Source organism: Salmo salar, chromosome 19 (genome assembly GCF_965601325.2).
Source record: "Salmo salar chromosome 19, fSalSal1, whole genome shotgun sequence".
Classification (NCBI taxonomy): domain Eukaryota; kingdom Metazoa; phylum Chordata; class Actinopteri; order Salmoniformes; family Salmonidae; genus Salmo; species Salmo salar.
The window spans coordinates 72,751,339-72,763,500 of record NC_138309.1 but is presented as its reverse complement, the minus strand read 5'-3'; positions in this window follow the sequence as shown (position 1 = coordinate 72,763,500).

Below are 12,162 nucleotides of genomic sequence, written 5' to 3'. Positions count from 1 at the left end.
AACCCTTGTCTTATTTTCAGTCTCATAATGAAAGTTGTAAATTCTTGGCTATCTTCACGAACCCTGGCTAACAAGTTGAATCAGCAATACAAAATTGGGTTTAATTATTTATTTACTAAATACCTAAACTAATCACACAGAATTACATATACACAGAATACAAATGATGTCATACAGAAAGCGTCCTGGTGGACGGAACCTGTATGAAAGCTGGTTACACAAAGGAAAGGGGGTTGGGCTTGAATGAAAGAGCGGGAAGATTTAGGAACACAGAAACAGCAGCTATGCTATCGTAAATACATTATCTTATGCATTCTAAATTACCGCCCATTTGGAAAAGGAAAATGCTATAAATATTTACTCTGAGCTGCGCTTCGGTAGATTGGTCGTAGATGCTGGCCGGGTTGGCCAACAGACCTTCCTGTCCTCGCAAGAATGTCTCTGTTGGTAAATTGGATACGTGGTGGTATCTTCGTCTGTCTGTTAGACTGGATCCGTCGTCCGTCCTTTCCTAGCCCACGTTAGCAGCGGCCGCTGCTAACTCAACGGCTAGGAAGTATCACTTCTGTAGTGAATAAGCTCAAAGTTCGTACCATTCGCCACCAAAGCTCACACCGAGGTTGTCTTAGTTCTGTACTTGACATGTGTGTCCTTCTAACGCAGAGGCTGCAGACCTCATGTAGTGGAACTCTGGTTACATTGTGTCATTGTCTTATATAGTGGCGAGGGGAGAAGGGTGTGTTTCATCGTTTATAACCCCTCCTCTTCACAGGGGTGGGCCACTGATCAAGCAGGGCACTTTCCTTATGAAAACCCAAATCTCTCATTTGGAAGCTAAAATTACATTTAATCTCCTAACAAACAATTTCAATATCAAACATTTCAATTGCATAACATTTCCATGTTACTCTGATAACTAGAGGGTGTATACTTTCTCAGGTACAGTTTATGTCGTCCGTTCATCAATCATAATGTCTCAGGTGACAACCGAACCTTACATACATACTCATTACGTTCCAAAGCATATTTCCAACTGGTTTTATTACCAAAATATGGTTCCTTTCCCCATTTGTTTGATGTTCCCAGACTCTCTGTATTTAACACAGGCTATTCAAGTCCTTCAGTAGGGTCAGAGAGGGGAAGGGAGAAAGGTATTTATGGGGGGGGGGTCATAAACCTTACCCACAGGCCAACGTCATGACAACATGTAGCATTTCAGGATAAACTTTCTATGCACCCAATATACTTTCTGGTGAAAAAACATTGCGAAACATTATCGTTCCAATGTTACTTTAACTGTATCATAGACATTTTCTAATACTACATTGCAAACATTCTACATGTAGCCCTTTTAAATTAGATAATTTAATTTTGCAGGTACATTTTTGTTAGTCAACAAATCGAATTATTGTATCTGAAGGGGTAGAGGACCACTGCTAGTGATTTAAGAATGGCGGACACACTAGAATAGAATGACATTATTTATGTTTTTTCATCCAACACAGGTACCTATTCAAAATCAACCCAGATAAGGGGTCCAACGTGGAGAAGAACTCAAGGAATCAGCATGCAATCAATGCAAAAGTTATTTCTCTGATCTCAAACAATGCAGACAATGAATGAAGGGAGTAGCCTTGCGCACGCACACATACAGGCACTTAAATCCACAACTACAGCACACAGTCAAGAAACAGGCAGATGATAAAAAATACTTGACAAATGTTAAAACTGAATGTTTTTACATTAGCATGTTGTAAGTTGCTAAAGTTTGAGATCAAGAATAGTTTTTGCACTAGGATCAATATACCTTGTCCTACACACATCTCCCATCCACCCCCCATATAGTTGTGGGTTAGGACGACAGAATAATAACCAAAATGTCAAAATACTGATTTTTTTGGTAAAAAAATAAACTAATGTACTTGTCCTCTTGCTCAGTTGTGCACCGGGGCCTCCCACTTCTATTCTGGTTTGAGCCAGTTTGCGTTGTTCTGTGAAGGGAGTAGTACACAGCGTTGTACGAGATCTTCAGTTTTTTTTTTACAAGTTATAGCATGGAATAGCCTTCATTTCTCAGAACATGAATAGACTGACAAGTTTCAGAAGAACGTTCTTTGTTTCTGGCCATTTTGAGCCTGTAATGGAACCCACAAATGCTGATGCTCCAGATACTCAACTAGTCTAAAGAAGGCCAGTTTTATTGCTTCTTTAATCAGAACACCAGTTTTCAGCTGTGCTAACATAATTGCAAAAGGGTTTCCTAATGATCAATTAGTCTTTTACAACATTAACAATGTCTACATTGTATTTCTGATCAATTTGATATTATTTCAATGGACAAAAAATGTGCTCCTCTTTAAAAAACAAGGACATTTCTAAGGGACCCCAAACTTTTGAACGGTAGTGCATATTCAGAGTAGGTTTCTGTAATATTATGACAATTAACTGTTTTCTAGCTATATTTTGGCATCAATTCAGGAGTCATTTCTGGGTTTAAGCTGTCTAATTCTCTACTTTCACAACTCATAACAGTTCAATTGAGAGTAGTTTTTTGTAAAATTATGATTATAATCTGTGTTCTACCTATATTTTGTCATCAATTAAGGAGTTCTTTATGCTTTTTAGCTGGCCAATTCTTTATTTTCGCAACCAATGCCAGGCTACCTAGGGCAGCAGATAGCCTAGTGGTTTTATAGCATTGGACTATTAACCGAAAGGTTGCAAGATCGAATCCTCGAGCTAACAAGGTAAATAAATCTGTTGTTCTACCCCTAAACAAGGCAGTTTACGGACTGTTCCTAGGCTGTCTTTGAAAATAAGAATTTGTTCTTAACTGACTTTCCTAGTTAAATTAAGGTAAAAAAAAGATTCCAGGTAAAAATAGGAGTTAATGTTGTAAAATTGCAGTAATATACTTTATTTGATGGAAGGTAAATCACAGTTTTTATGTACATTTTTTTGTCTGTAGTTTTACAGTCTATTTCTGGCACCAGTGCTGCCAGATTTTTGCCGTAAATTAACAGGATTGTTTTTTACAGTGTGGTTCACTGTTCCGGGCTAAACTGGGAAAAATATTCTCTGATTTTTATCCTACTTGTGTTCGATGTAAAACGGAACCAGCCACACTGTTTCATATGTTTTGGGACTGTAATAAACTGTCAGGTTTCTGGGAATTAATATTTAAATGTTTGGCACTGTTATAGATCCGTCTCCCCTTACAGACATTTTTGGAGTACCGCCCATTGGTACCCCCCTGTTAACAATTCAGTCAGACACTGTTGCTTATACAACTCTTTTAGCTAGACAGCTAATTCTCCAGAACTGGAAGATGGCAGTTCCCCTATCGTAGAAATATTGGGTGGGAGATGTGTTGTGCTCTCTGAAATAAGAAAAAAATTGTATTCAATACACATGGGAAGCCCAAACTGTTTTATGATACTTGGGTTCCATTCCGGTCTTACTTTGAACATTCCAACCTCTGTAGCATTCTTATTAAAACAAAAATAAGTCTGTATTTGACACCCCTGTGACTTACTGGCTGGAGGAGCATTTCTTTGTGGGTCTTTTGGGAGGACATTGTGGTTGGTGATGTGCCTATTGAATCAGACTTGTGGATGCCTTATTTCTCTTGTCCTGTAAGAGCCTAAAATGTGAGCTTGTTTTGACCTGTTTTTTTATTTGTTTACACTTACATTTCTCCACCCCTATCTGTTAAACTACAGATTGCCCTTTAATCTCTGTACCCTCCTGCCCAGTGTGTTTAACTTGTCTAAAGTACGGTATCATTATAGGTATTCTTTTTTTTCTCTAGTTGAGTATATTATTTAAATTGTTTATTGTGCTGTCTTATGTGTGTAAAACTGAATAAACAGAGTTGCTTCAAGTTGCTTGGTGTCCACATCACCAACAAACTAACATGGTCAAAGCACACCAAGACAGTCGTGAAGAGGGCACGACAAAACAAATTTCCCCTCAGAAGACTGAAAAGACCTGGCATGGGTCCTCAGATCCTCAAAAGGTTTTACAGCTGCACCATCGAGAGCATCCTGATGGGTTGCATCACTGCCTGGTATGCAACTGCTCGGTCTCCAACCACAAGGCACTACAGAGGGAAGTGCGTACAGTACATCACCGGGGCCAAGCTTCCTGCCATCCAGGACCTCTATACCAAGCTGTGTCAGAGGAAGGCCCAAACAATTGTCAAAGACTCCAGTCACCCTAGTCATAGACTGTTCTCTCTGCTACCGCACAGCAAGCGGTACCGGAGCACCAAGTCTAGGTCCAAGAGGCTTCTAAACAGCTTCTACCCCCAAGCCATAAGACTCCTGAACAGCTAATCAAATTGCTACCCAGACTATGTGCCTTGCCCCCCCCCCCCCCCCCACACACACACACACTGCTGCTACTCTGTTATTATGTATGCATAGCCACTTTAATAACTCTACCTACAGCTGAAGTCGGAAGTTTACATACACCTTAGCCAAATACATTTAAACTCAGTTTTTCACAATTCCTGACATTTAATCCTAGTAAAAATTCCCTGTCTTAGGTCAGTTAGGATCACCACTTTCTTTTAAGAATGTGAAATGCCAGAATAATAGTAGAGAAAATGATTTATTTCAGCTTTTATTTATTTTATCACATTCCCAGTGGGTCAGAAGTTTACATAAACTCAATTAGTATTTGGTAGCATTGCCTTTAAATTGTTTAACTTGGGTCAAACGTTTTGGGTAGCCTTCCACAAGCTTCCCATAATAAGTTGGCAGAATTTTGGCCCATTCCTCCTGACAGAGCTGGAGTAACTGAGTCAAGTTTGTAGGCCTCCTTGCTCGCACATGCTTTTTCAGTTCTGCCCACACATTTTCTATGGGATTGAGGTCAGGGATTTGTGATGGCCACTCCAATACCTTGACTTTGTTGTCCTTAAGCCATTTTGCCACAACTTTGGAAGTATGCTTGGGGTCATTTTCCATTTGGAAGACCCATTTGCCACCAAGCTTTAACCTCCTGACTGATGTCATGAGATGTTGCTTCAATATATCCACATCATTTTCCTCACTCATGATGCCATCTATTTTGTGAAGTGCACCAGTCCCTCCTGCAGCAAGGCACCCCCACAACATGATGCTGCAACCCCCGTGCTTCACGGTTGGGATGGTGTTCTTCGGCTTGCAAGCATTCCCCTTTTTCCTCCAAACATAACGATGGTCATTATGACCAAACAGTTCCATTTTTGTTTCATCAGACCAGAGGACATTTCTCCAAAAAGTACGATCTTTGTCCCCATGTGCAGTTCCAAACCGTAGTCTGGCTTTTTTATGGCGGTTTGGAGCAGTGGCTTCTTCCTTGCTAAGCAGCCTTTCAGGTTATGCCGATAAAGGATTCGTTTTACTGTGGATATAGTAACTTTTGTACCTGTTTCCTCCAGCATCTTCACAAGGTCCTTTGCTGTCGTTCTGGGACTGATTTGAACTAGGAGACAGAATGCGTCTTCTTCCTGAGCGGTATTGTCACGGGCCTCGTAAGGAGTGGACCAAAATGCAGTATATTGATCATCTTCTTTACTTTATTAAAGAGAAGACACTTAAACAAAACAAACAACGAAAACAGTCCAGTAAGGCGCACAGACTATACTAGGAACAACCACCCACAAACACAAGTGAAAACAAACAACTAAATATGGCCTCCAATTAGAGACAACAACAATCAGCTTCCTCTAATTGGAGGTCATTGACAAACTAACATAGAAAAGCTAGAGAAACACATAGATAACCTAGAACATAAACCAAAAACCCCCGAAACACACAAAACAAACACCCCCTGCCACGCCCTGACCAAACTACAATAACAAATAACCCCTTTTACTGGTCTGGACGTGATAGTACCCCCCCCCCCCCCCCCCCCCCCCCCACCAAAGGTGCAGACCCCAAATGCACCTCAAAACAAGAAACCCACAAAAACTAACCCCAAACTTAAAGGGAGGGAAGGGAGGGTGGCCACCGTCAACGACGGCTCCCGTGCTACACCCCCCCAATCCTCCAACTACGGAGGTGGCTCTGGCGCCGGCCTTAGCCCCCATTCTAACCTGCCCATCCCCGCTGAAGGCTCAGGGCTGTAAACCACTGCTGAAGGTTCTGGGCTGAGGTGCGTCACTGGAGACCTCGGGCTGAGGAGCGTCGCTGGAGACCTCGGGCTGAGGAGTGTCTCTGCAGGCTCCGGAATGTGGGCCGTCTCTGCAGGCTCCGGACTGTGGGCCGTCTCTGCAGGCTCCGGACTGTGGGCCGTCTCTGCAGGCTCCGGACTGTGGGCCGTATCTGCAGGCTCCGGACTGTGGGCCGTCTCTGTTGGTTCCGGACTGTAGGACGTCTCTGTTGGTTCCGGACTGTAGGACATCGCCGGAAGCACTGGACGGGAAACTGTCGCCGGGAGCTCTGTACGGGGAACTGTCGCCGGAAGCTCTGGACTGGGACTGCGCACTGAAGGCCTGATGTGTGGGGCTGGCTTAGGAGACGCCAGACTATTGACACACACCTCAGGGCTAGTGCGAGGAGCAGGAACAGGACATTTTTTACATTTTAGTCATTTTAGCAGACGCTCTTATCCAGAGCGACTTACAGTAGTGAATGCATACATTTCATACATTTTTTTTTTTTTTCTGTGCTGGCCCCCCGTGGGAATCGAACCCACAACCCTGGTGTTGCAAACACCATGCTCTTCCAACTGAGCTACAGGGAAGGCCCAGGACGTACTGGACTGGGCAGGAGCACTAGAGGCCTGATGCATGGGGCTGGCTTTGGAGGCGCCAGAACAGTAACACGCGGAGTGCTGGCACAGGGCGAACTGGGCTGTGCTGAGGAATGATGGCTGCCGTGTGTAGAGCAGGCGCAGGGTAGCCTGGGCCTAGGAGACGCACTGGTGGCCAGATATGCTGAGCAGGCATACTCCTTCCTGGCTGGATGCCCGCTCTAGAACGCCACTTGCGTGGGGCTGGTATCGACCTCACCGGACTGTGCGTGCAGATGGGCGAGACCGTGCGCACTTCCGCATAGCACGGTGCTCTCCACGCCAAACGCTCCCCATAATAAGCACGAGGAGTTGGCTCAGGTCTATTGCCTGACTTACCCCAACTCCCCGTGTGCCTCCCCAAAAAAATGTTTTGGGGCTGCCTCCTCACCTCCTGAAATGGAGGATATAATGCCTCATACCTCTGTCGTTCTGCCTTTGCTGCCTCCAATTCTTCCTTCAGTCGCCGGTACTCCCCAGCCTGTCTCCAAGGTCCCTTTCCATCTAATATTTCCTCCCATGTCCACGACTCCAAATATTTATCCTGCTGCTCCTTCTTCCGCTGCTTGGTCCTCTTTTGGTGGGTGGTTCTGTCACGGGCGTCGTAAGGAGTGGACCAAAATGCAGCGGGTATATTGATCATCTTCTTTATTTTATTAAAGAAATGTCACAGATATCCTTGGTAGCAGGAAAGGGGCAGAGTCAAATGCAGGAGACTGAGGTCCGTTAACACAGATGTTTAATAAACACAGAATAAATAAAGTCGCCACAAGGCAGGGTGCGCAGAACACAAGACAGGAGGACAGCTCCAAAATCAAAATGCACGAGGCGCAGCCCGGCAACGCTAATGCCTAATCCAAAAATACACGGCGTAGCTAAAGCAGCGGAAAAACACCGACTGCCACACATAACATGACATGTAATAATCCCGCACGAATTCCCAAACAAAAAAGACAAACTAAATACCCCCCCACTAATGACTAACAAGGAACAGGTGCGGACCTAGACAGACAAAACCAAAAGACACAGAAACGTAGATCGGTGGCAGTTAGTAGGCCGGCGACGACGACCGCCGAGCACCGCCCGACCGGGGAGGGGCGCCACCTTCTGTGGACGCTGTGACAAGAAAAAACACTTAAGCAAAACAAACGACGAAAACAGTCCAGTAAGGTGCACAGACTATACTAGGAACAACCACCCACAAACACAAGTTAAAACAAACACAACTAAATATGGCCTCCATTTAGAGACAACAACAACCAGCTGCCTCTAATTGGAGGTCATTGACAAAACTAACATAAACATAGAAAAGCTAGATAAACACATAGAAATAGATAACCTAGAACATAAACCAAAAACCCCGAAACACACAAAACAAACACCCCCTGCCACGCCCTGACCAAACTACAATAACAAATAACCCCTTTTACTGGTCAGGACATGACAGGTATGACGGCTGCGTGGTCCAATGGTGTTTATACTTGCGTACTATTGTTTGTACAGATGAACGCGGTAACTTCAGGCGTTTGGAAATTGCTCCCAAGGATGAACCATCTACAGGTACACCTCCAATTGACTCAAATGATGTCAATTAGCCTATCGGAAGCTTCTAAAGAAATGACATCATTTTCTGGAATTTTACAAGCTGTTTAAAGGCACAGTCAACTTAGTATATGTAAACTTCTGACCCACTGGAATTGTGATAGATTATTTCACTTATAATTCACTGTCTGTAAACAATTGTAGGAAAAATATATTGTCATGCAAAGTAGATGTCCTAACCGATTTGCCAAAACTATAGTTTGTTAAAAAGAAATTTGTGGAGTGGTTGAAAAACGTGTTTTAATGACTCCAACTTAAGTGTATGTAAACTTCCGACTTCAACTGTACATGTACAGTACATAATTACCTCGACACCGGTGCCCTAGCACATTGACACATTGACTCTGTACCGGTACCCCCTGTATATAGCCTCACTATTGTTATTTACTGCTGCTCTTTAATGATTTGTTATTCTTATCTCATATTTTTTAGGTATTTTCTCAAAACTGCATTGTTGGTTAAGGGCTTGTAAAGTAAGCATTTCACTGTAAGGTCTACACCTGTTGTATTCAGCACATGTGACAAATAAAGTGTGATTTGATTTTCAACAACAACAAAAAAGACTACCCCAAATAGAAGCGCTTATGAGCTATGGAATCAACGCTTCTGTTTGAAGTCATCTGAAAGTGTTTTAAAATCGGCAGAAAAAAGATAATACTGACTATCAGGTGATTTTGGGTTCCATAAATCACGTCAAACTACCCCAACAAGTAGCACTTACTGCATTATGTAGGAAAGTCAAAGCTAGTGTTAGGGTACCAACTGTGACAGGTTTGGTAGGGAAAAGGCCACAGTTGGAGATCTCTGGTAAAGGCTACTTACTGCTTACTCCATGATGCCTATCTTTACTGTAGCCAATTCATTTAGTTGGTAGTCCTCCAAGGAGTCCGACTAAAGTGATTTTCTAACCTGGGACGTGCTCATTTTAAATATTTGGGTACACCAACTGATAGCTGTGCCGTTCGCGGCCAAGCCCTTTCCACAATCTATTATTAAATAAGTATTGGTCTTCATGCTAATGTGAGTATGCAGCTTACGACTGAGGTGCTTGAGCTTGATGAGTCATCTTCCACCTTGTCAGCTGATTGTTGACATGAAAAAGGAGTGAAAAAGGAGTTTAAAAAAAGCACACAACACATGAAGCAGTTTATGTGGTCTTTCTTGGTACTCAAGAGCAGAGCCTAGAGGCAAAATACAGTTATGGCTACCCCAAAGAGAAGTACTAGGACCATGCCTCAGGACTACCTGGCTTGATGACTACTTGCTGTCCCCAGTTCACCTGGCCGTGCTGCTGCTCCAGTTCCAACTGTTCTGCCTGCAGCTATGGAACCCTGACCTGTTCACCGGACGTGCTACCTGTCCCAGACCTGTTGTCCCAGACCTGCTGGAACCCTGATCTATTCACCGGACGTGCTACCTGTCCCAGACCTGCTGTTTTCAACTCTCTAGAGACTGCAGGAGCGGTAGAGATACTCTCAAAGATCGGCTATGAAAAAGCCAACTGACACTTACTCTTGTGTTACTGACTTGTTGCACCCTCGACAACTACTATGATTATTATTATTTGACAATGCTCGTCATTTATGAACATTTGAACATCTAGGCCATGTGCTGTTATAATCTCCACCCGGCACAGCCAGTTGAGGACTGGCCACCCCTCATAGCCTGGTTCCTCTCTAGGTTTCTTCCTAGGTTTTGGCCTTTCTAGGGAGTTTTTCCTAGCCACCGTGCTTCTACACCTGCATTGCTTGCTGTTTGGGGTTTTAGGCTGGGTTTCTGTACAGCACTTTGAGATATCAGCTGATGTAAGAAGGGCTATATAAATAAATTTGATTTGATTTGATTCTTCCAGACAAAAATGCATTCTTCCATTTAAGCTAACTTTAATGCTTGTCGTCGAGTGGCCATTAACAGCTACCACAAAAACTCTACATAGTTGCGTTCTGTGGATGTCACCGAGTAGGCTGATACCCCATTTTATGGGTGTACAACCCATAGTTCAACTTTACAGTGCAATATGAATGTTCAATACAGACAATAGACTTACTAGGATAGTAAGCGCTCACGGTCTCACGGTCAAAGTCCTGCAATAAGCGCTAAGACAGTAATATTTCTGTAAACTCTACAGTTGTGTTCTCTGGGTGTCACTGAGTAGGCTGATACTCCATTTCTTGGGTGTACCATCCATAGTTCAGCTGTACACTGCAATATAAATGTTCAATACACACAATAGACTTACTGAGATGGTGATTTAACACAGTTAAAAGTCCTGCAATAAGAGCTAAGATGCTAATATTTGTGTAACTCTACATAGTTGTGTTTTGTGGGTGTCACTGAGTAGGCTGATACCCAATTCATGGGATCACAATCCACAGGTTAGTCTACCCCCATACAATTCTGAATTCAAATACATCCACAGTGTGATTTCAACAGATTTTCAAAGCTTTGTTTTTGATAAATCTACTAATAATTGTATTTTGTTGAATGTAGATAACAACATTCCAAACTTGTTAAGCATTATCTTGTCCAATTATGGCACGTTTTTATTTTTTATTATCCTATTGTGTCAGTTTCAATTAAGGCATTTTATTTTGAATGCGAACCGCCGATTGCACAATTGTTGCTCAAGCAAAAGTTGTTCATGACACACATGTGCCTGTGCCTACCGTGTAGGCATTTGGTACATAAAACATTTGCGAAGTTTTAACACTCAGTGCACAACGATCATGTTGAAAGAAAGATTATATCCATTAGGCTTAATAGGTCTATGTTTAATTTGAGGCAAACTTTGTTAAATAAGCATAAAAAAATATGTTGTACTTAATGTAATAGCTGTCCATAAAATGTTAAAATGTGGGTTTGTTTTTATTTAAGAAAAATGCCTAAATTGTCTGGATGTCTATGTCATAGAGTAGAGGAAAGAGTCATGTACATTTAAATTCCATCTGACACATCTACAACACTCAGAATAATAAATCCAAGGTTACAGCCAAGGGTAAATGTGTCTGCATAAGGCTACTAGTTACTGTGCAACACAAGTCAGAATGTTACCCTGTCATTGCAAATTCAAAGCATTCATGCCACCAGGTGTCAAGTTAAACAACCTGATTTGTAGGGCGCTTACCTGACCATAGAGAGCAATAGTAATACAACACAGGAGGTTGTTGGTGACACCTTAATTGGGGAGGACGGGCTCGTGGTAATGGCTGGAGCGGAATAGTGGAATGGTATCAAATACATCAAACATGGTGTCCATGTATTTGATACAATTCCATTCACTCTGTTCCAGCCATTTATGAGCCATTCTCCCTTCAGCAGCCTCAAATGTAATATTTGTAGACACTAAGTCTATTTGTAAGCACTAACTCCGCCATGATTCGTTGGACAAAGCCTATGGGGAAATGAATGGAGTTTTGGGATAAATGCTGAGCTCCATTGCAACATTATTTCAAAATATATTTTAAACTAATATCTAACAATAAAATGTTATACAGTCAATGCCTATAAAAATGTAGTGCATTCAGTATACATATAAAAACACTGGACTATTGCATTTGAAAATATTTATATCAGTCACTATTTAATATTATCAACTTATTCAGTTGTTAGCGTGGAAAGTTATTACAATCATCTTACTACTTTGATAGATAGAGGACTCATCTTTATATCTGTGCCATAGTGTCTGTGACATAGATAATAAACACAAGTTAAATAAAAAAAATACAAATTAACAGTAAACAATACACTCACAAAAGTTCCAAAGGAATAGAGTCATTC